General features: G+C 43.6%; 47 non-coding genes across 47 annotated transcripts; all 47 read right to left on the reverse strand.

Annotated features, from left to right (window-relative positions):
- Positions 1-203: 203 nt before the first annotated feature.
- On the reverse strand, positions 204-317 carry LOC132981234 (U5 spliceosomal RNA). Its single transcript, XR_009674460.1, has one exon. It is a non-coding gene; the product is annotated as a U5 spliceosomal RNA (small nuclear RNA).
- Positions 318-590: 273 nt separating this feature from the next.
- On the reverse strand, positions 591-707 carry LOC132981166 (U5 spliceosomal RNA). Its single transcript, XR_009674394.1, has one exon. It is a non-coding gene; the product is annotated as a U5 spliceosomal RNA (small nuclear RNA).
- A 273-nt stretch (positions 708-980) lies between these two features.
- On the reverse strand, positions 981-1,097 carry LOC132981025 (U5 spliceosomal RNA). Its single transcript, XR_009674260.1, has one exon. It is a non-coding gene; the product is annotated as a U5 spliceosomal RNA (small nuclear RNA).
- A 273-nt stretch (positions 1,098-1,370) lies between these two features.
- On the reverse strand, positions 1,371-1,487 carry LOC132981123 (U5 spliceosomal RNA). Its single transcript, XR_009674353.1, has one exon. It is a non-coding gene; the product is annotated as a U5 spliceosomal RNA (small nuclear RNA).
- Positions 1,488-1,760: 273 nt separating this feature from the next.
- Positions 1,761-1,877, reverse strand: LOC132981179 (U5 spliceosomal RNA). The gene has a single exon (XR_009674407.1). It is a non-coding gene; the product is annotated as a U5 spliceosomal RNA (small nuclear RNA).
- A 272-nt stretch (positions 1,878-2,149) lies between these two features.
- Positions 2,150-2,266, reverse strand: LOC132981093 (U5 spliceosomal RNA). The gene has a single exon (XR_009674325.1). It is a non-coding gene; the product is annotated as a U5 spliceosomal RNA (small nuclear RNA).
- A 277-nt stretch (positions 2,267-2,543) lies between these two features.
- On the reverse strand, positions 2,544-2,657 carry LOC132981245 (U5 spliceosomal RNA). Its single transcript, XR_009674471.1, has one exon. It is a non-coding gene; the product is annotated as a U5 spliceosomal RNA (small nuclear RNA).
- A 273-nt stretch (positions 2,658-2,930) lies between these two features.
- LOC132981050 (U5 spliceosomal RNA) lies at positions 2,931-3,047 on the reverse strand. The gene has a single exon (XR_009674284.1). It is a non-coding gene; the product is annotated as a U5 spliceosomal RNA (small nuclear RNA).
- A 273-nt stretch (positions 3,048-3,320) lies between these two features.
- On the reverse strand, positions 3,321-3,437 carry LOC132981102 (U5 spliceosomal RNA). Its single transcript, XR_009674333.1, has one exon. It is a non-coding gene; the product is annotated as a U5 spliceosomal RNA (small nuclear RNA).
- A 301-nt stretch (positions 3,438-3,738) lies between these two features.
- On the reverse strand, positions 3,739-3,852 carry LOC132981293 (U5 spliceosomal RNA). Its single transcript, XR_009674517.1, has one exon. It is a non-coding gene; the product is annotated as a U5 spliceosomal RNA (small nuclear RNA).
- Positions 3,853-4,125: 273 nt separating this feature from the next.
- On the reverse strand, positions 4,126-4,242 carry LOC132981167 (U5 spliceosomal RNA). Its single transcript, XR_009674395.1, has one exon. It is a non-coding gene; the product is annotated as a U5 spliceosomal RNA (small nuclear RNA).
- Positions 4,243-4,515: 273 nt separating this feature from the next.
- Positions 4,516-4,632, reverse strand: LOC132981026 (U5 spliceosomal RNA). The gene has a single exon (XR_009674261.1). It is a non-coding gene; the product is annotated as a U5 spliceosomal RNA (small nuclear RNA).
- A 273-nt stretch (positions 4,633-4,905) lies between these two features.
- LOC132981027 (U5 spliceosomal RNA) lies at positions 4,906-5,022 on the reverse strand. Its single transcript, XR_009674262.1, has one exon. It is a non-coding gene; the product is annotated as a U5 spliceosomal RNA (small nuclear RNA).
- A 273-nt stretch (positions 5,023-5,295) lies between these two features.
- LOC132981180 (U5 spliceosomal RNA) lies at positions 5,296-5,412 on the reverse strand. Its single transcript, XR_009674408.1, has one exon. It is a non-coding gene; the product is annotated as a U5 spliceosomal RNA (small nuclear RNA).
- Positions 5,413-5,685: 273 nt separating this feature from the next.
- Positions 5,686-5,802, reverse strand: LOC132981158 (U5 spliceosomal RNA). Its single transcript, XR_009674387.1, has one exon. It is a non-coding gene; the product is annotated as a U5 spliceosomal RNA (small nuclear RNA).
- Positions 5,803-6,075: 273 nt separating this feature from the next.
- On the reverse strand, positions 6,076-6,192 carry LOC132981240 (U5 spliceosomal RNA). The gene has a single exon (XR_009674466.1). It is a non-coding gene; the product is annotated as a U5 spliceosomal RNA (small nuclear RNA).
- A 273-nt stretch (positions 6,193-6,465) lies between these two features.
- On the reverse strand, positions 6,466-6,582 carry LOC132981028 (U5 spliceosomal RNA). Its single transcript, XR_009674263.1, has one exon. It is a non-coding gene; the product is annotated as a U5 spliceosomal RNA (small nuclear RNA).
- Positions 6,583-6,855: 273 nt separating this feature from the next.
- Positions 6,856-6,972, reverse strand: LOC132981181 (U5 spliceosomal RNA). The gene has a single exon (XR_009674409.1). It is a non-coding gene; the product is annotated as a U5 spliceosomal RNA (small nuclear RNA).
- Positions 6,973-7,245: 273 nt separating this feature from the next.
- LOC132981029 (U5 spliceosomal RNA) lies at positions 7,246-7,362 on the reverse strand. The gene has a single exon (XR_009674264.1). It is a non-coding gene; the product is annotated as a U5 spliceosomal RNA (small nuclear RNA).
- Positions 7,363-7,635: 273 nt separating this feature from the next.
- LOC132981159 (U5 spliceosomal RNA) lies at positions 7,636-7,752 on the reverse strand. The gene has a single exon (XR_009674388.1). It is a non-coding gene; the product is annotated as a U5 spliceosomal RNA (small nuclear RNA).
- Positions 7,753-8,025: 273 nt separating this feature from the next.
- LOC132981241 (U5 spliceosomal RNA) lies at positions 8,026-8,142 on the reverse strand. Its single transcript, XR_009674467.1, has one exon. It is a non-coding gene; the product is annotated as a U5 spliceosomal RNA (small nuclear RNA).
- A 273-nt stretch (positions 8,143-8,415) lies between these two features.
- On the reverse strand, positions 8,416-8,532 carry LOC132981030 (U5 spliceosomal RNA). The gene has a single exon (XR_009674265.1). It is a non-coding gene; the product is annotated as a U5 spliceosomal RNA (small nuclear RNA).
- Positions 8,533-8,805: 273 nt separating this feature from the next.
- LOC132981182 (U5 spliceosomal RNA) lies at positions 8,806-8,922 on the reverse strand. Its single transcript, XR_009674410.1, has one exon. It is a non-coding gene; the product is annotated as a U5 spliceosomal RNA (small nuclear RNA).
- Positions 8,923-9,195: 273 nt separating this feature from the next.
- Positions 9,196-9,312, reverse strand: LOC132981032 (U5 spliceosomal RNA). Its single transcript, XR_009674266.1, has one exon. It is a non-coding gene; the product is annotated as a U5 spliceosomal RNA (small nuclear RNA).
- A 273-nt stretch (positions 9,313-9,585) lies between these two features.
- On the reverse strand, positions 9,586-9,702 carry LOC132981033 (U5 spliceosomal RNA). The gene has a single exon (XR_009674267.1). It is a non-coding gene; the product is annotated as a U5 spliceosomal RNA (small nuclear RNA).
- A 273-nt stretch (positions 9,703-9,975) lies between these two features.
- Positions 9,976-10,092, reverse strand: LOC132981297 (U5 spliceosomal RNA). Its single transcript, XR_009674522.1, has one exon. It is a non-coding gene; the product is annotated as a U5 spliceosomal RNA (small nuclear RNA).
- Positions 10,093-10,393: 301 nt separating this feature from the next.
- On the reverse strand, positions 10,394-10,507 carry LOC132981206 (U5 spliceosomal RNA). The gene has a single exon (XR_009674434.1). It is a non-coding gene; the product is annotated as a U5 spliceosomal RNA (small nuclear RNA).
- A 273-nt stretch (positions 10,508-10,780) lies between these two features.
- LOC132981168 (U5 spliceosomal RNA) lies at positions 10,781-10,897 on the reverse strand. The gene has a single exon (XR_009674397.1). It is a non-coding gene; the product is annotated as a U5 spliceosomal RNA (small nuclear RNA).
- A 273-nt stretch (positions 10,898-11,170) lies between these two features.
- LOC132981035 (U5 spliceosomal RNA) lies at positions 11,171-11,287 on the reverse strand. The gene has a single exon (XR_009674269.1). It is a non-coding gene; the product is annotated as a U5 spliceosomal RNA (small nuclear RNA).
- Positions 11,288-11,560: 273 nt separating this feature from the next.
- LOC132981224 (U5 spliceosomal RNA) lies at positions 11,561-11,677 on the reverse strand. Its single transcript, XR_009674451.1, has one exon. It is a non-coding gene; the product is annotated as a U5 spliceosomal RNA (small nuclear RNA).
- A 273-nt stretch (positions 11,678-11,950) lies between these two features.
- On the reverse strand, positions 11,951-12,067 carry LOC132981235 (U5 spliceosomal RNA). Its single transcript, XR_009674461.1, has one exon. It is a non-coding gene; the product is annotated as a U5 spliceosomal RNA (small nuclear RNA).
- Positions 12,068-12,365: 298 nt separating this feature from the next.
- Positions 12,366-12,482, reverse strand: LOC132981036 (U5 spliceosomal RNA). The gene has a single exon (XR_009674270.1). It is a non-coding gene; the product is annotated as a U5 spliceosomal RNA (small nuclear RNA).
- A 273-nt stretch (positions 12,483-12,755) lies between these two features.
- Positions 12,756-12,872, reverse strand: LOC132981095 (U5 spliceosomal RNA). Its single transcript, XR_009674327.1, has one exon. It is a non-coding gene; the product is annotated as a U5 spliceosomal RNA (small nuclear RNA).
- Positions 12,873-13,145: 273 nt separating this feature from the next.
- LOC132981275 (U5 spliceosomal RNA) lies at positions 13,146-13,262 on the reverse strand. The gene has a single exon (XR_009674500.1). It is a non-coding gene; the product is annotated as a U5 spliceosomal RNA (small nuclear RNA).
- Positions 13,263-13,535: 273 nt separating this feature from the next.
- Positions 13,536-13,652, reverse strand: LOC132981215 (U5 spliceosomal RNA). The gene has a single exon (XR_009674443.1). It is a non-coding gene; the product is annotated as a U5 spliceosomal RNA (small nuclear RNA).
- A 273-nt stretch (positions 13,653-13,925) lies between these two features.
- Positions 13,926-14,042, reverse strand: LOC132981276 (U5 spliceosomal RNA). The gene has a single exon (XR_009674501.1). It is a non-coding gene; the product is annotated as a U5 spliceosomal RNA (small nuclear RNA).
- Positions 14,043-14,315: 273 nt separating this feature from the next.
- On the reverse strand, positions 14,316-14,432 carry LOC132981210 (U5 spliceosomal RNA). Its single transcript, XR_009674438.1, has one exon. It is a non-coding gene; the product is annotated as a U5 spliceosomal RNA (small nuclear RNA).
- Positions 14,433-14,733: 301 nt separating this feature from the next.
- On the reverse strand, positions 14,734-14,847 carry LOC132981207 (U5 spliceosomal RNA). The gene has a single exon (XR_009674435.1). It is a non-coding gene; the product is annotated as a U5 spliceosomal RNA (small nuclear RNA).
- Positions 14,848-15,120: 273 nt separating this feature from the next.
- On the reverse strand, positions 15,121-15,237 carry LOC132981236 (U5 spliceosomal RNA). Its single transcript, XR_009674462.1, has one exon. It is a non-coding gene; the product is annotated as a U5 spliceosomal RNA (small nuclear RNA).
- Positions 15,238-15,535: 298 nt separating this feature from the next.
- On the reverse strand, positions 15,536-15,652 carry LOC132981037 (U5 spliceosomal RNA). Its single transcript, XR_009674271.1, has one exon. It is a non-coding gene; the product is annotated as a U5 spliceosomal RNA (small nuclear RNA).
- Positions 15,653-15,925: 273 nt separating this feature from the next.
- Positions 15,926-16,042, reverse strand: LOC132981038 (U5 spliceosomal RNA). Its single transcript, XR_009674272.1, has one exon. It is a non-coding gene; the product is annotated as a U5 spliceosomal RNA (small nuclear RNA).
- Positions 16,043-16,343: 301 nt separating this feature from the next.
- Positions 16,344-16,457, reverse strand: LOC132981302 (U5 spliceosomal RNA). The gene has a single exon (XR_009674526.1). It is a non-coding gene; the product is annotated as a U5 spliceosomal RNA (small nuclear RNA).
- A 273-nt stretch (positions 16,458-16,730) lies between these two features.
- Positions 16,731-16,847, reverse strand: LOC132981269 (U5 spliceosomal RNA). The gene has a single exon (XR_009674494.1). It is a non-coding gene; the product is annotated as a U5 spliceosomal RNA (small nuclear RNA).
- A 273-nt stretch (positions 16,848-17,120) lies between these two features.
- On the reverse strand, positions 17,121-17,237 carry LOC132981169 (U5 spliceosomal RNA). Its single transcript, XR_009674398.1, has one exon. It is a non-coding gene; the product is annotated as a U5 spliceosomal RNA (small nuclear RNA).
- Positions 17,238-17,509: 272 nt separating this feature from the next.
- On the reverse strand, positions 17,510-17,619 carry LOC132981347 (U5 spliceosomal RNA). The gene has a single exon (XR_009674570.1). It is a non-coding gene; the product is annotated as a U5 spliceosomal RNA (small nuclear RNA).
- A 273-nt stretch (positions 17,620-17,892) lies between these two features.
- On the reverse strand, positions 17,893-18,009 carry LOC132981183 (U5 spliceosomal RNA). The gene has a single exon (XR_009674411.1). It is a non-coding gene; the product is annotated as a U5 spliceosomal RNA (small nuclear RNA).
- Positions 18,010-18,310: 301 nt separating this feature from the next.
- On the reverse strand, positions 18,311-18,424 carry LOC132981303 (U5 spliceosomal RNA). The gene has a single exon (XR_009674527.1). It is a non-coding gene; the product is annotated as a U5 spliceosomal RNA (small nuclear RNA).
- Between the last annotated feature and the right edge of the window lie 200 nt (positions 18,425-18,624).

An 18,624-nucleotide genomic window follows, 5' to 3' on the forward strand; every position in this document is an offset into this window, starting at 1 on the left:
TGTTGCATACTAGGCCATGTGCATCCCTGTCACAATCTTTATCCAATGGAATTGCTCTCACCTTGTTGTACACTCTCTCTAATTGGTCATCACAGCAACTGCATAATTGTAAAACTAGCCACTAATGACTCTAAAATGTCTCTCTAGATCTCAAGCCAAATTGCATTGGATAAGTTCTTTGCTTTCCACATAATAGAGAGGCTCAGCTACAAGGCTAAGCCTGCCAAAAAATAAGTTGAACTCAATAGTGTTCCTCTCCACGGAAGTCTTTAGTAAAAGGCGAAAGACTTGTACGATATGAAGAGAAACCCGAGTATGTCAGGATTATCGTCAAGGGCAGGATAACACACGTCGCCCTGGCTACTACACTCACGGGAAGCCTGACTTGGCCTGTTGCATACTAGGCCATGTGCATCCCTGTCACAATCTTTATCCAATGGAATTGCTCTCACCTTGTTGTACACTCTTTCTAATTGGTCATCACAGCAACTGCATAATTGTAAAACCAACCACTAATCACTCTAAAATTTGGCTCACAACCTCTGGGGTAATTGCATTGGATAGGTTATTTGATTTCTACATAATAGAGAGGCTCAGCTACAAGGCTAAGCCTGCCAAAAATAAGATGAACTCAATAGTGTTCCTCTCCACGGAAGTCTTTAGTAAAAGGCGAAAGACTTGTACGATTTGAAGAGAAACTCGAGTATGTCAGGATAATCGTCAAGGGCAGGATAACACTCGTCGCCCTGGCTACTACACTCACGGGAAGCCTGACTTGGCCTGTTGCATACTAGGCCATGTGCATCCCTGTCACAGTCTTTATCCAATGGAATTGCTCTCACCTTGTTGTACACTCTTTCTAATTGGTCATCACAGCAGCTGCATAATTGTAAAACTAGCCACTAATCACTCTAAAATGTGACTCTAGATCACAAGCCAAATTGCATTGGATAGGTTCTTTGCTTTCCACATAATAGAGAGGCTCAGCTACAAGGCTAAGCCTGCCAAAAATAAGTTGAACTCAATAGTGTTCCTCTCCACGGAAGTCTTTAGTAAAAGGCGAAAGACTTGTACGATATGAAGAGAAACCCGAGTATGTCAGGATCATCGTCAAGGGCAGGATAACACACGTCACCCTGGCCACTACACTCACGGGAAGCCTGACTTGGCCTGTTGCATACTAGGCCATGTGCATCCCTGTCACAGTCTTTATCCAATGGAATTGCTCTCACCTTGTTGTACACTCTCTCTAATTGGTCATCACAGCAACTGCATAATTGTAAAACTAGCCACTAATCACTCTAAAATGTGACTCTAGATCGCAAGCCAAATTGCATTGGATAGGTTCTTTGCTTTCCACATAATAGAGAGGCTCAGCTACAAGGCTAAGCCTGCCAAAAATAAGTTGAACTCAATAGTGTTCCTCTCCACGGAAGTCTTTAGTAAAAGGCGAAAAACTTGTACGATATGAAGAGAAACCCGAGTATGTCAGGATCATCGTCAAGGGCAGGTTAACACACGTCGCCCTGGCTACTACACTCACGGGAAGCCTGACTTGGCCTGTTGCATACTAGGCCATGTGCATCCCTGTCACAGTCTTTATCCAATGGAATTGCTCTCACCTTGTTGTACACTCTTTCTAATTGGTCATCACAGCAGCTGCATAATTGTAAAACCAACCACTAATCACTCTAAAATTTGGCTCACAACCTCTGGGGTAATTGCATTGGATAGGTTGTTTGCTTTCCACATAATAGAGAGGCTCAGCTACAAGGCTAAGCCTGCCAAAAATAAGTTGAACTCAATAGTGCTCCTCTCCACGGAAGTCTTTAGTAAAAGGCGAAAAACTTGTACGATATGAAGAGAAACCCGAGTATGTCAGGATCATCGTCAAGGGCAGGATAACACACGTCACCCTGGCCACTACACTCACGGGAAGCCTGACTTGGCCTGTTGCATACTAGGCCATGTGCATCCCTGTCACAGTCTTTATCCAATGGAATTGCTCTCACCTTGTTGTACACTCTTTCTAATTGGTCATCACAGCAACTGCATAATTGTAAAACTAGCCACTAATCACTCTAAAATGTCTCTCTAGATCTCAAGCCAATTGCATTGGATAAGTTCTTTGCTTTCCACATAATAGAGAGGCTCAGCTACAAGGCTAAGCCTGCCAAAACTAAGTTGAACTCAATAGTGTTCCTCTCCACGGAAGTCTTTAGTAAAAGGCGAAAGACTTGTACGATATGAAGAGAAACCCGAGTATGTCAGGATTATCATCAAGGGCAGGATAACACACGTCGCCCTGGCTACTACACTCACGGGAAGCCTGACTTGGCCTGTTGCATACTAGGCCATGTGCATCCCTGTCACAATCTTTATCCAATGGAATTGCTCTCACCTTGTTGTACACTCTCTCTAATTGGTCATCACAGCAACTGCATAATTGTAAAACTAGCCACTAATGACTCTAAAATGTCTCTCTAGATCTCAAGCCAAATTGCATTGGATAAGTTCTTTGCTTTCCACATAATAGAGAGGCTCAGCTACAAGGCTAAGCCTGCCAAAAAATAAGTTGAACTCAATAGTGTTCCTCTCCACGGAAGTCTTTAGTAAAAGGCGAAAGACTTGTACGATATGAAGAGAAACCCGAGTATGTCAGGATTATCGTCAAGGGCAGGATAACACACGTCGCCCTGGCTACTACACTCACGGGAAGCCTGACTTGGCCTGTTGCATACTAGGCCATGTGCATCCCTGTCACAATCTTTATCCAATGGAATTGCTCTCACCTTGTTGTACACTCTTTCTAATTGGTCATCACAGCAACTGCATAATTGTAAAACCAACCACTAATCACTCTAAAATGTGACTCTAGATCACAAGCCAAATTGCATTGGATAGGTTCTTTGCTTTCCACATAATAGAGAGGCTCAGCTACAAGGCTAAGCCTGCCAAAAATAAGATGAACTCAATAGTGTTCCTCTCCACGGAAGTCTTTAGTAAAAGGCGAAAGACTTGTACGATATGAAGAGAAACCCGAGTATGTCAGGATTATCGTCAAGGGCAGGATAACACACGTCGCCCTGGCCACTACACTCACGGGAAGCCTGACTTGGCCTGTTGCATACTAGGCCATGTGCATCCCTGTCACAGTCTTTATCCAATGGAATTGCTCTCACCTTGTTGTACACTCTTTCTAATTGGTCATCACAGCAACTGCATAATTGTAAAACTAGCCACTAATCACTCTAAAATGTGACTCTAGATCGCAAGCCAAATTGCATTGGATAGGTTCTTTGCTTTCCACATAATAGAGAAGCTCAGCTACAAGGCTAAGCCTGCCAAAAATAAGTTGAACTCAATAGTGTTCCTCGCCACGGAAGTCTTTAGTAAAAGGCGAAAGACTTGTACGATATGAAGAGAAACCTGAGTATGTCAGGATCGTCGTCAAGGGCAGGATAACACACGTCGCCCTGGCTACTACACTCACGGGAAGCCTGACTTTGCCTGTTGCATACTAGGCCATGTGCATCCCTGTCACAGTCTTTATCCAATGGAATTGCTCTCACCTTGTTGTACACTCTTTCTAATTGGTCATCATAGCAACTGCATAATTGTAAAACTAGCCACTAATCACTCTAAAATGTGACTCTAGATCACAAGCCAAAATTTGGCTCACGACCTCTGGGGTAATTGCATTGGATAGGTTATTTGCTTTCCACATAATAGAGAGGCTCAGCTACAAGGCTAGGCCTACCATAAATAAGTTGATCTCAATAGTGTTCCTCTCCACGGAAGTCTTTAGTAAAAGGCGAAAGACTTGTACGATATGAAGAGAAACCAGAGTATGTCAGGATTATCGTCAAGGGCAGGTTAACACACGTCGCCCTGGCTACTACACTCACGGGAAGCCTGACTTGGCCTGTTGCATACTAGGCCATGTGCATCCCTGTCACAGTCTTTATCCAATGGAATTGCTCTCACCTTGTTGTACACTCTTTCTAATTGGTCATCACAGCAACTGCATAATTGTAAAACCAACCACTAATCACTCTAAAATTTGGCTCACAACCTCTGGGGTAATTGCATTGGATAGGTTATTTGATTTCTACATAATAGAGAGGCTCAGCTACAAGGCTAAGCCTGCCAAAAATAAGATGAACTCAATAGTGTTCCTCTCCACGGAAGTCTTTAGTAAAAGGCGAAAGACTTGTACGATTTGAAGAGAAACTCGAGTATGTCAGGATAATCGTCAAGGGCAGGATAACACACGTCGCCCTGGCTACTACACTCACGGGAAGCCTGACTTGGCCTGTTGCATACTAGGCCATGTGCATCCCTGTCACAGTCTTTATCCAATGGAATTGCTCTCACCTTGTTGTACACTCTTTCTAATTGGTCATCACAGCAGCTGCATAATTGTAAAACTAGCCACTAATCACTCTAAAATGTGACTCTAGATCACAAGCCAAATTGCATTGGATAGGTTCTTTGCTTTCCACATAATAGAGAGGCTCAGCTACAAGGCTAAGCCTGCCAAAAATAAGTTGAACTCAATAGTGTTCCTCTCCACGGAAGTCTTTAGTAAAAGGCGAAAGACTTGTACGATATGAAGAGAAACCCGAGTATGTCAGGATCATCGTCAAGGGCAGGATAACACACGTCACCCTGGCCACTACACTCACGGGAAGCCTGACTTGGCCTGTTGCATACTAGGCCATGTGCATCCCTGTCACAGTCTTTATCCAATGGAATTGCTCTCACCTTGTTGTACACTCTCTCTAATTGGTCATCACAGCAACTGCATAATTGTAAAACTAGCCACTAATCACTCTAAAATGTGACTCTAGATCGCAAGCCAAATTGCATTGGATAGGTTCTTTGCTTTCCACATAATAGAGAGGCTCAGCTACAAGGCTAAGCCTGCCAAAAATAAGTTGAACTCAATAGTGTTCCTCTCCACGGAAGTCTTTAGTAAAAGGCGAAAGACTTGTACGATATGAAGAGAAACCCGAGTATGTCAGGATCATCGTCAAGGGCAGGTTAACACACGTCGCCCTGGCTACTACACTCACGGGAAGCCTGACTTGGCCTGTTGCATACTAGGCCATGTGCATCCCTGTCACAGTCTTTATCCAATGGAATTGCTCTCACCTTGTTGTACACTCTTTCTAATTGGTCATCACAGCAGCTGCATAATTGTAAAACCAACCACTAATCACTCTAAAATTTGGCTCACAACCTCTGGGGTAATTGCATTGGATAGGTTGTTTGCTTTCCACATAATAGAGAGGCTCAGCTACAAGGCTAAGCCTGCCAAAAATAAGTTGAACTCAATAGTGCTCCTCTCCACGGAAGTCTTTAGTAAAAGGCGAAAAACTTGTACGATATGAAGAGAAACCCGAGTATGTCAGGATCATCGTCAAGGGCAGGATAACACACGTCACCCTGGCCACTACACTCACGGGAAGCCTGACTTGGCCTGTTGCATACTAGGCCATGTGCATCCCTGTCACAGTCTTTATCCAATGGAATTGCTCTCACCTTGTTGTACACTCTTTCTAATTGGTCATCACAGCAACTGCATAATTGTGAAACTAGCCACTAATGACTCTAAAATGTCTCTCTAGATCTCAAGCCAAATTGCATTGGATAAGTTCTTTGCTTTCCACATAATAGAGAGGCTCAGCTACAAGGCTAAGCCTGCCAAAAATAAGTTGAACTCAATAGTGTTCCTCTCCACGGAAGTCTTTAGTAAAAGGCGAAAGACTTGTACGATTTGAAGAGAAACTCGAGTATGTCAGGATAATCGTCAAGGGCAGGATAACACACGTCGCCCTGGCTACTACACTCACGGGAAGCCTGACTTGGCCTGTTGCATACTAGGCCATGTGCATCCCTGTCACAGTCTTTATCCAATGGAATTGCTCTCACCTTGTTGTACACTCTTTCTAATTGGTCATCACAGCAGCTGCATAATTGTAAAACTAGCCACTAATCACTCTAAAATGTGACTCTAGATCACAAGCCAAATTGCATTGGATAGGTTCTTTGCTTTCCACATAATAGAGAGGCTCAGCTACAAGGCTAAGCCTGCCAAAAATAAGTTGAACTCAATAGTGTTCCTCTCCAAGGAAGTCTTTAGTAAAAGGCGAAAGACTTGTACGATATGAAGAGAAACCCGAGTATGTCAGGATTATCGTCAAGGGCAGGATAACACACGTCGCCCTGGCTACTACACTCACGGGAAGCCTGACTTGGCCTGTTGCATACTAGGCCATGTGCATCCCTGTCACAATCTTTATCCAATGGAATTGCTCTCACCTTGTTGTACACTCTTTCTAATTGGTCATCACAGCAACTGCATAATTGTAAAACTAGCCACTAATCACTCTAAAATGTGACTCTAGATCGCAAGCCAAATTGCATTGGATAGGTTCTTTGCTTTCCACATAATAGAGAGGCTCAGCTACAAGGCTAAGCCTGCCAAAAATAAGTTGAACTCAATAGTGTTCCTCTCCACGGAAGTCTTTAGTAAAAGGCGAAAGACTTGTACGATATGAAGAGAAACCCGAGTATGTCAGGATTATCGTCAAGGGCAGGTTAACACACGTCGCCCTGGCTACTACACTCACGGGAAGCCTGACTTGGCCTGTTGCATACTAGGCCATGTGCATCCCTGTCACAGTCTTTATCCAATGGAATTGCTCTCACCTTGTTGTACACTCTTTCTAATTGGTCATCACAGCAGCTGCATAATTGTAAAACCAACCACTAATCACTCTAAAATTTGGCTCACAACCTCTGGGGTAATTGCATTGGATAGGTTGTTTGCTTTCCACATAATAGAGAGGCTCAGCTACAAGGCTAAGCCTGCCAAAAATAAGTTGAACTCAATAGTGCTCCTCTCCACGGAAGTCTTTAGTAAAAGGCGAAAAACTTGTACGATATGAAGAGAAACCCGAGTATGTCAGGATCATCGTCAAGGGCAGGATAACACACGTCACCCTGGCCACTACACTCACGGGAAGCCTGACTTGGCCTGTTGCATACTAGGCCATGTGCATCCCTGTCACAGTCTTTATCCAATGGAATTGCTCTCACCTTGTTGTACACTCTTTCTAATTGGTCATCACAGCAACTGCATAATTGTGAAACTAGCCACTAATGACTCTAAAATGTCTCTCTAGATCTCAAGCCAAATTGCATTGGATAAGTTCTTTGCTTTCCACATAATAGAGAGGCTCAGCTACAAGGCTAAGCCTGCCAAAAATAAGTTGAACTCAATAGTGTTCCTCTCCACGGAAGTCTTTAGTAAAAGGCGAAAGACTTGTACGATATGAAGAGAAACCCGAGTATGTCAGGATTATCGTCAAGGGCAGGATAACACACGTCGCCCTGGCTACTACACTCACGGGAAGCCTGACTTGGCCTGTTGCATACTAGGCCATGTGCATCCCTGTCACAATCTTTATCCAATGGAATTGCTCTCACCTTGTTGTACACTCTTTCTAATTGGTCATCACAGCAACTGCATAATTGTAAAACCAACCACTAATCACTCTAAAATGTGACTCTAGATCGCAAGCCAAATTGCATTGGATAAGTTCTTTGCTTTCCACATAATAGAGAGGCTCAGCTACAAGGCTAAGCCTGCCAAAAATAAGTTGAACTCAATAGTGTTCCTCTCCACGGAAGTCTTTAGTAAAAGGCGAAAGACTTGTACGATTTGAAGAGAAACTCGAGTATGTCAGGATAATCGTCAAGGGCAGGATAACACACGTCGCCCTGGCTACTACACTCACGGGAAGCCTGACTTGGCCTGTTGCATACTAGGCCATGTGCATCCCTGTCACAGTCTTTATCCAATGGAATTGCTCTCACCTTGTTGTACACTCTTTCTAATTGGTCATCACAGCAGCTGCATAATTGTAAAACTAGCCACTAATCACTCTAAAATGTGACTCTAGATCACAAGCCAAATTGCATTGGATAGGTTCTTTGCTTTCCACATAATAGAGAGGCTCAGCTACAAGGCTAAGCCTGCCAAAAATAAGTTGAACTCAATAGTGTTCCTCTCCAAGGAAGTCTTTAGTAAAAGGCGAAAGACTTGTACGATATGAAGAGAAACCCGAGTATGTCAGGATTATCGTCAAGGGCAGGATAACACACGTCGCCCTGGCTACTACACTCACGGGAAGCCTGACTTGGCCTGTTGCATACTAGGCCATGTGCATCCCTGTCACAATCTTTATCCAATGGAATTGCTCTCACCTTGTTGTACACTCTTTCTAATTGGTCATCACAGCAACTGCATAATTGTAAAACTAGCCACTAATCACTCTAAAATGTGACTCTAGATCGCAAGCCAAATTGCATTGGATAGGTTCTTTGCTTTCCACATAATAGAGAGGCTCAGCTACAAGGCTAAGCCTGCCAAAAATAAGTTGAACTCAATAGTGTTCCTCTCCACGGAAGTCTTTAGTAAAAGGCGAAAGACTTGTACGATATGAAGAGAAACCCGAGTATGTCAGGATTATCGTCAAGGGCAGGTTAACACACGTCGCCCTGGCTACTACACTCACGGGAAGCCTGACTTGGCCTGTTGCATACTAGGCCATGTGCATCCCTGTCACAGTCTTTATCCAATGGAATTGCTCTCACCTTGTTGTACACTCTTTCTAATTGGTCATCACAGCAGCTGCATAATTGTAAAACCAACCACTAATCACTCTAAAATTTGGCTCACAACCTCTGGGGTAATTGCATTGGATAGGTTGTTTGCTTTCCACATAATAGAGAGGCTCAGCTACAAGGCTAAGCCTGCCAAAAATAAGTTGAACTCAATAGTGCTCCTCTCCACGGAAGTCTTTAGTAAAAGGCGAAAAACTTGTACGATATGAAGAGAAACCCGAGTATGTCAGGATCATCGTCAAGGGCAGGATAACACACGTCACCCTGGCCACTACACTCACGGGAAGCCTGACTTGGCCTGTTGCATACTAGGCCATGTGCATCCCTGTCACAGTCTTTATCCAATGGAATTGCTCTCACCTTGTTGTACACTCTTTCTAATTGGTCATCACAGCAACTGCATAATTGTGAAACTAGCCACTAATGACTCTAAAATGTCTCTCTAGATCTCAAGCCAAATTGCATTGGATAAGTTCTTTGCTTTCCACATAATAGAGAGGCTCAGCTACAAGGCTAAGCCTGCCAAAAATAAGTTGAACTCAATAGTGTTCCTCTCCACGGAAGTCTTTAGTAAAAGGCGAAAGACTTGTACGATATGAAGAGAAACCCGAGTATGTCAGGATTATCGTCAAGGGCAGGATAACACACGTCGCCCTGGCTACTACACTCACGGGAAGCCTGACTTGGCCTGTTGCATACTAGGCCATGTGCATCCCTGTCACAATCTTTATCCAATGGAATTGCTCTCACCTTGTTGTACACTCTTTCTAATTGGTCATCACAGCAACTGCATAATTGTAAAACCAACCACTAATCACTCTAAAATGTGACTCTAGATCGCAAGCCAAATTGCATTGGATAGGTTCTTTGCTTTCCACATAATAGAGAGGCTCAGCTACAAGGCTAAGCCTGCCAAAAATAAGTTGAACTCAATAGTGTTCCTCTCCACGGAAGTCTTTAGTAAAAGGCGAAAGACTTGTACGATATGAAGAGAAACCCGAGTATGTCAGGATTATCGTCAAGGGCAGGATAACACACGTCGCCCTGGCTACTACACTCACGGGAAGCCTGACTTGGCCTGTTGCATACTAGGCCATGTGCATCCCTGTCACAATCTTTATCCAATGGAATTGCTCTCACCTTGTTGTACACTCTCTCTAATTGGTCATCACAGCAACTGCATAATTGTAAAACTAGCCACTAATGACTCTAAAATGTCTCTCTAGATCTCAAGCCAAATTGCATTGGATAGGTTCTTTGCTTTCCACATAATAGAGAGGCTCAGCTACAAGGCTAAGCCTGCCAAAAATAAGATGAACTCAATAGTGTTCCTCGCCACAGAAGTCTTTAGTAAAAGGCGAAAGACTTGTACGATATGAAGAGAAACCTGAGTATGTCAGGATCGTCGTCAAGGGCAGGATAACACACGTCGCCCTGGCTACTACACTCACGGGAAGCCTGACTTTGCCTGTTGCATACTAGGCCATGTGCATCCCTGTCACAGTCTTTATCCAATGGAATTGCTCTCACCTTGTTGTACACTCTTTGTAATTGGTCATCATAGCAACTGCATAATTGTAAAACTAGCCACTAATCACTCTAAAATGTGACTCTAGATCACAAGCCAAAATTTGGCTCACGACCTCTGGGGTAATTGCATTGGATAGGTTATTTGCTTTCCACATAATAGAGAGGCTCAGCTACAAGGCTAGGCCTACCAAAAATAAGTTGATCTCAATAGTGTTCCTCTCCACGGAAGTCTTTAGTAAAAGGCGAAAGACTTGTACGATATGAAGAGAAACCAGAGTATGTCAGGATTATCGTCAAGGGCAGGTTAACACACGTCGCCCTGGCTACTACACTCACGGGAAGCCTGACTTGGCCTGTTGCATACTAGGCCATGTGCATCCCTGTCACAATCTTTATCCAATGGAATTGCTCTCACCTTGTTGTACACTCTTTCTAATTGGTCATCACAGCAACTGCATAATTGTAAAATCAACCACTAATCACTCTAAAATTTGGCTCACAACCTCTGAGGTAATTGCATTGGATAGGTTATTTGCTTTCTACATAATAGAGAGGCTCAGCTACAAGGCTAAGCCTGCCAAAAATAAGATGAACTCAATAGTGTTCCTCTCCACGGAAGTCTTTAGTAAAAGGCGAAAGACTTGTACGATTTGAAGAGAAACTCGAGTATGTCAGGATAATCGTCAAGGGCAGGATAACACACGTCGCCCTGGCTACTACACTCACGGGAAGCCTGACTTGGCCTGTTGCATACTAGGCCATGTGCATCCCTGTCACAGTCTTTATCCAATGGAATTGCTCTCACCTTGTTGTACACTCTTTCTAATTGGTCATCACAGCAGCTGCATAATTGTAAAACTAGCCACTAATCACTCTAAAATGTGACTCTAGATCACAAGCCAAATTGCATTGGATAGGTTCTTTGCTTTCCACATAATAGAGAGGCTCAGCTACAAGGCTAAGCCTGCCAAAAATAAGTTGAACTCAATAGTGTTCCTCTCCACGGAAGTCTTTAGTAAAAGGCGAAAGACTTGTACGATATGAAGAGAAACCCGAGTATGTCAGGATCATCGTCAAGGGCAGGATAACACACGTCGCCCTGGCCACTACACTCACGGGAAGCCTGACTTGGCCTGTTGCATACTAGGCCATGTGCATCCCTGTCACAGTCTTTATCCAATGGAATTGCTCTCACCTTGTTGTACACTCTCTCTAATTGGTCATCACAGCAACTGCATAATTGTAAAACTAGCCACTAATCACTCTAAAATGTGACTCTAGATCGCAAGCCAAATTGCATTGGATAGGTTCTTTGCTTTCCACATAATAGAGAGGCTCAGCTACAAGGCTAAGCCTGCCAAAAATAAGTTGAACTCAATAGTGTTCCTCTCCATGGAAGTCTTTAGTAAAAGGCGAAAGACTTGTACGATATGAAGAGAAACCCGAGTATGTCAGGATTATCGTCAAGGGCAGGTTAACACACGTCGCCCTGGCTACTACACTCACGGGAAGCCTGACTTGGCCTGTTGCATACTAGGCCATGTGCATCCCTGTCACAATCTTTATCCAATGGAATTGCTCTCACCTTGTTGTACACTCTTTCTAATTGGTCATCACAGCAACTGCATAATTGTAAAACCAACCACTAATCACTCTAAAATTTGGCTCACAACCTCTGGGGTAATTGCATTGGATAGGTTATTTGCTTTCTACATAATAGAGAGGCTCAGCTACAAGGCTAAGCCTGCCAAAAATAAGATGAACTCAATAGTGTTCCTCTCCATGGAAGTCTTTAGTAAAAGGCGAAAGACTTGTACGATATGAAGAGAAACCCGAGTATGTCAGGATAATCGTCAAGGGCAGGATAACACACGTCGCCCTGGCTACTACACTCACGGGAAGCCTGACTTGGCCTGTTGCATACTAGGCCATGTGCATCCCTGTCACAGTCTTTATCCAATGGAATTGCTCTCACCTTGTTGTACACTCTTTCTAATTGGTCATCACAGCAGCTGCATAATTGTAAAACTAGCCACTAATCACTCTAAAATGTGACTCTAGATCACAAGCCAAAATTTGGCTCACGACCTCTGGGGTAATTGCATTGGATAGGTTGTTTGCTTTCCACATAATAGAGAGGCTCAGCTACAAGGCTAAGCCTGCCAAAAATAAGTTGAACTCAATAGTGTTCCTCTCCACGGAAGTCTTTAGTAAAAGGCGAAAGACTTGTACGATATGAAGAGAAACCCGAGTATGTCAGGGTCATCGTCAAGGGCAGGATAACACACGTCGCCCTGGCTACTACACTCACGGGAAGCCTGACTTGGCCTGTTGCATACTAGGCTATGTGCATCCCTGTCACAATCTTTATCCAATGGAATTGCTCTCACCTTGTTGTACACTCTCTCTAATTGGTCATCACAGCAACTGCATAATTGTAAAACTAGCCACTAATGACTCTAAAATGTCTCTCTAGATCTCAAGCCAAATTGCATTGGATAGGTTCTTTGCTTTCCACATAATAGAGAGGCTCAGCTACAAGGCTAAGCCTGCCAAAAATAACTTGAACTCAATAGTGTTCCTCTCCACGGAAGTCTTTAGTAAAAGGCGAAAGACTTGTACGATATGAAGAGAAACCCGAGTATGTCAGGATTATCGTCAAGGGCAGGATAACACACGTCGCCCTGGCTACTACACTCACGGGAAGCCTGACTTGGCCTGTTGCATACTAGGCCATGTGCATCCCTGTCACAATCTTTATCCAATGGAATTGCTCTCACCTTGTTGTACACTCTTTCTAATTGGTCATCACAGCAACTGCATAATTGTAAAACCAACCACTAATCACTCTAAAATGTGACTCTAGATCACAAGCCAAATTGCATTGGATAGGTTCTTTGCTTTCCACATAATAGAGAGGCTCAGCTACAAGGCTAAGCCTGCCAAAAATAAGATGAACTCAATAGTGTTCCTCTCCACGTAAGTCTTTAGTAAAAGGCGAAAGACTTGTACGATATGAAGAGAAACCCGAGTATGTCAGGATTATCATCAAGGGCAGGATAACACACGTCGCCCTGGCCACTACACTCACGGGAAGCCTGACTTGGCCTGTTGCATACTAGGCCATGTGCATCCCTGTCACAGTCTTTATCCAATGGAATTGCTCTCACCTTGTTGTACACTCTTTCTAATTGGTCATCACAGCAACTGCATAATTGTAAAACTAGCCACTAATCACTCTAAAATGTGACTCTAGATCGCAAGCCAAATTGCATTGGATAGGTTCTTTGCTTTCCACATAATAGAGAGGCTCAGCTACAAGGCTAAGCCTGCCAAAAATAAGATGAACTCAATAGTGTTCCTCGCCACGGAAGTCTTTAGTAAAAGGCGAAAGACTTGTACGATATGAAGAGAAACCCGAGTATGTCAGGATTATCGTCAAGGGCAGGATAACACACGTCGCCCTGGCTACTACACTCACGGGAAGCCTGACTTGGCCTGTTGCATACTAGGCCATGTGCATCCCTGTCACAATCTTTATCCAATGGAATTGCTCTTACCTTGTTGTACACTCTTTCTAATTGGTCATCACAGCAACTGCATAATTGTAAAACCAACCACTAATCACTCTAAAATGTGACTCTAGATCACAAGCCAAATTGCATTGGATAGGTTCTTTGCTTTCCACATAATAGAGAGGCTCAGCTACAAGGCTAAGCCTGCCAAAAATAAGATGAACTCAATAGTGTTCCTCTCCACGTAAGTCTTTAGTAAAAGGCGAAAGACTTGTACGATATGAAGAGAAACCCGAGTATGTCAGGATTATCGTCAAGGGCAGGATAACACACGTCGCCCTGGCCACTACACTCACGGGAAGCCTGACTTGGCCTGTTGCATACTAGGCCATGTGCATCCCTGTCACAGTCTTTATCCAATGGAATTGCTCTCACCTTGTTGTACACTCTTTCTAATTGGTCATCACAGCAACTGCATAATTGTAAAACTAGCCACTAATCACTCTAAAATGTGACTCTAGATCGCAAGCCAAATTGCATTGGATAGGTTCTTTGCTTTCCACATAATAGAGAGGCTCAGCTACAAGGCTAAGCCTGCCAAAAATAAGATGAACTCAATAGTGTTCCTCGCCACGGAAGTCTTTAGTAAAAGGCGAAAGACTTGTACGATATGAAGAGAAACCTGAGTATGTCAGGATCGTCGTCAAGGGCAGGATAACACACGTCGCCCTGGCTACTACACTCACGGGAAGCCTGACTTTGCCTGTTGCATACTAGGCCATGTGCATCCCTGTCACAGTCTTTATCCAATGGAATTGCTCTCACCTTGTTGTACACTCTTTGTAATTGGTCATCATAGCAACTGCATAATTGTAAAACTAGCCACTAATCACTCTAAAATGTGACTCTAGATCACAAGCCAAAATTTGGCTCACGACCTCTGGGGTAATTGCATTGGATAGGTTATTTGCTTTCCACATAATAGAGAGGCTCAGCTACAAGGCTAGGCCTACCAAAAATAAGTTGATCTCAATAGTGTTCCTCTCCACGGAAGTCTTTAGTAAAAGGCGAAAGACTTGTACGATATGAAGAGAAACCAGAGTATGTCAGGATTATCGTCAAGGGCAGGTTAACACACGTCGCCCTGGCTACTACACTCACGGGAAGCCTGACTTGGCCTGTTCCATACTAGGCCATGTGCATCCCTGTCACAATCTTTATCCAATGGAATTGCTCTCACCTTGTTGTACACTCTTTCTAATTGGTCATCACAGCAACTGCATAATTGTAAAACCAACCACTAATCACTCTAAAATTTGGCTCACAACCTCTGGGGTAATTGCATTGGATAGGTTATTTGCTTTCTACATAATAGAGAGGCTCAGCTACAAGGCTAAGCCTGCCAAAAATAAGATGAACTCAATAGTGTTCCTCTCCATGGAAGTCTTTAGTAAAAGGCGAAAGACTTGTACGATATGAAGAGAAACCCGAGTATGTCAGGATAATCGTCAAGGGCAGGATAACACACGTCGCCCTGGCTACTACACTCACGGGAAGCCTGACTTGGCATGTTGCATACTAGGCCATGTGCATCCCTGTCACAGTCTTTATCCAATGGAATTGCTCTCACCTTGTTGTACACTCTTTCTAATTGGTCATCACAGCAGCTGCATAATTGTAAAACTAGCCACTAATCACTCTAAAATGTGACTCTAGATCACAAGCCAAAATTTGGCTCACGACCTCTGGGGTAATTGCATTGGATAGGTTGTTTGCTTTCCACATAATAGAGAGGCTCAGCTACAAGGCTAAGCCTGCCAAAAATAAGTTGAACTCAATAGTGTTCCTCTCCACGGAAGTCTTTAGTAAAAGGCGAAAGACTTGTACGATATGAAGAGAAACCCGAGTATGTCAGGATCATCGTCAAGGGCAGGATAACACACATCGCCCTGGCTACTACACTCACGGGAAACCTGACTTGGCCTGTTGCATACTAGGCCATGTGCATCCCTGTCACAGTCTTTATCCAATGGAATTGCTCTCACCTTGTTGTACACTCTTTCTAATTGGTCATCACAGCAACTGCATAATTGTAAAACTAGCCACTAATCACTCTAAAATGTGACTCTAGATCGCAAGCCAAATTGCATTGGATAGGTTCTTTGCTTTCCACATAATAGAGAGGCTCAGCTACAAGGCTAAGCCTGCCAAAAATAAGTTGAACTCAATAGTGTTCCTCTCCACGGAAGTCTTTAGTAAAAGGCGAAAGACTTGTACGATATGAAGAGAAACCCGAGTATGTCAGGATTATCGTCAAGGGCAGGATAACACACGTCGCCCTGGCTACTACACTCACGGGAAGCCTGACTTGGCCTGTTGCATACTAGGCCATGTGCATCCCTGTCACAATCTTTATCCAATGGAATTGCTCTCACCTTGTTGTACACTCTTTCTAATTGGTCATCATAGCAACTGCATAATTGTGAAACTAGCCACTAATCACTCTAAAATGTGACTCTAGATCACAAGCCAAAATTTGGCTCACGACCTCTGGGGTAATTGCATTGGATAGGTTATTTGCTTTCCACATAATAGAGAGGCTCAGCTACAAGGCTAGGCCTACCAAAAATCAGTTGATCTCAATAGTGTTCCTCTCCACGGAAGTCTTTAGTAAAAGGCGAAAGACTTGTACGATTTGAAGAGAAACTCGAGTATGTCAGGATAATCGTCAAGGGCAGGATAACACACGTCGCCCTGGCTACTACACTCACGGGAAGCCTGACTTGGCCTGTTGCATACTAGGCCATGTGCATCCCTGTCACAGTCTTTATCCAATGGAATTGCTCTCACCTTGTTGTACACTCTTTCTAATTGGTCATCACAGCAGCTGCATAATTGTAAAACTAGCCACTAATCACTCTAAAATGTGACTCTAGATCACAAGCCAAATTGCATTGGATAGGTTCTTTGCTTTCCACATAATAGAGAGGCTCAGCTACAAGGCTAAGCCTGCCAAAAATAAGTTGAACTCAATAGTGTTCCTCTCCACGGAAGTCTTTAGTAAAAGGCGAAAGACTTGTACGATATGAAGAGAAACCAGAGTATCTCAGGATTATCGTCAAGGGCAGGTTAACACACGTCGCCCTGGCTACTACACTCACGGGAAGCCTGGCTTGGCCTGTTGCATACTAGGCCATGTGCATCCCTGTCACAATCTTTATCCAATGGAATTGCTCTCACCTTGTTGTACACTCTTTCTAATTGGTCATCACAGCAACTGCATAATTGTAAAACCAACCACTAATCACTCTAAAATTTGGCTCACAACCTCTGGGGTAATTGCATTGGATAGGTTATTTGCTTTCTACATAATAGAGAGGCTCAGCTACAAGGCTAAGCCTGCCAAAAATAAGATGAACTCAATAGTGTTCCTCTCCACGGAAGTCTTTAGTAAAAGGCGAAAGACTTGTACGATTTGAAGAGAAACTCGAGTATGTCAGGATAATCGTCAAGGGCAGGATAACACACGTCGCCCTGGCTACTACACTCACGGGAAGCCTGACTTGGCCTGTTGCATACTAGGCCATGTGCATCCCTGTCACAGTCTTTATCCAATGGAATTGCTCTCACCTTGTTGTACACTCTTTCTAATTGGTCATCACAGCAACTGCATAATTGTAAAACTAGCCACTAATCACTCTAAAATGTGACTCTAGATCACAAGCTAAATTGCATTGGATAGGTTCTTTGCTTTCCACATAATAGAGAGGCTCAGCTAAGCCTGCCAAAAATAAGTTGAACTCAATAGTGTTCCTCTCCACGGAAGTCTTTAGTAAAAGGCGAAAGACTTGTACGATATGAAGAGAAACCCGAGTATGTCAGGATTATCGTCAAGGGCAGGATAACACACGTCGCCCTGGCTACTACACTCACGGGAAGCCTGACTTGGCCTGTTGCATACTAGGCCATGTGCATCCCTGTCACAATCTTTATCCAATGGAATTGCTCTCACCTTGTTGTACACTCTTTCTAATTGGTCATCACAGCAGCTGCATAATTGTAAAACTAGCCACTAATTACTCTAAAATGTGACTCTAGATCGCAAGCCAAATTGCATTGGATAGGTTCTTTGCTTTCCACATAATAGAGAGGCTCAGCTACAAGGCTAAGCCTGCCAAAAATAAGTTGAACTCAATAGTGTTCCTCGCCACGGAAGTCTTTAGTAAAAGGCGAAAGACTTGTACGATATGAAGAGAAACCTGAGTATGTCAGGTTCGTCGTCAAGGGCAGGATAACACACGTCGCCCTGGCTACTACACTCACGGGAAGCCTGACTTTGCCTGTTGCATACTAGGCCATGTGCATCCCTGTCACAGTCTTTATCCAATGGAATTGCTCTCACCTTGTTGTACACTCTTTCTAATTGGTCATCATAGCAACTGCATAATTGTGAAACTAGCCACTAATCACTCTAAAATGTGACTCTAGATCACAAGCCAAAATTTGGCTCACGACCTCTGGGGTAATTGCATTGGATAGGTTATTTGCTTTCCACATAATAGAGAGGCTCAGCTACAAGGCTAGGCCTACCAAAAATCAGTTGATCTCAATAGTGTTCCTCTCCACGGAAGTCTTTAGTAAAAGGCGAAAGACTTGTACGATTTGAAGAGAAACTCGAGTATGTCAGGATAATCGTCAAGGGCAGGATAACACACGTCGCCCTGGCTACTACACTCACGGGAAGCCTGACTTGGCCTGTTGCATACTAGGCCATGTGCATCCCTGTCACAGTCTTTATCCAATGGAATTGCTCTCACCTTGTTGTACACTCTTTCTAATTGGTCATCACAGCAGCTGCATAATTGTAAAACTAGCCACTAAT

Source organism: Labrus mixtus, chromosome 9, assembly GCF_963584025.1.
Source record: "Labrus mixtus chromosome 9, fLabMix1.1, whole genome shotgun sequence".
NCBI lineage: Eukaryota > Metazoa > Chordata > Actinopteri > Labriformes > Labridae > Labrus > Labrus mixtus.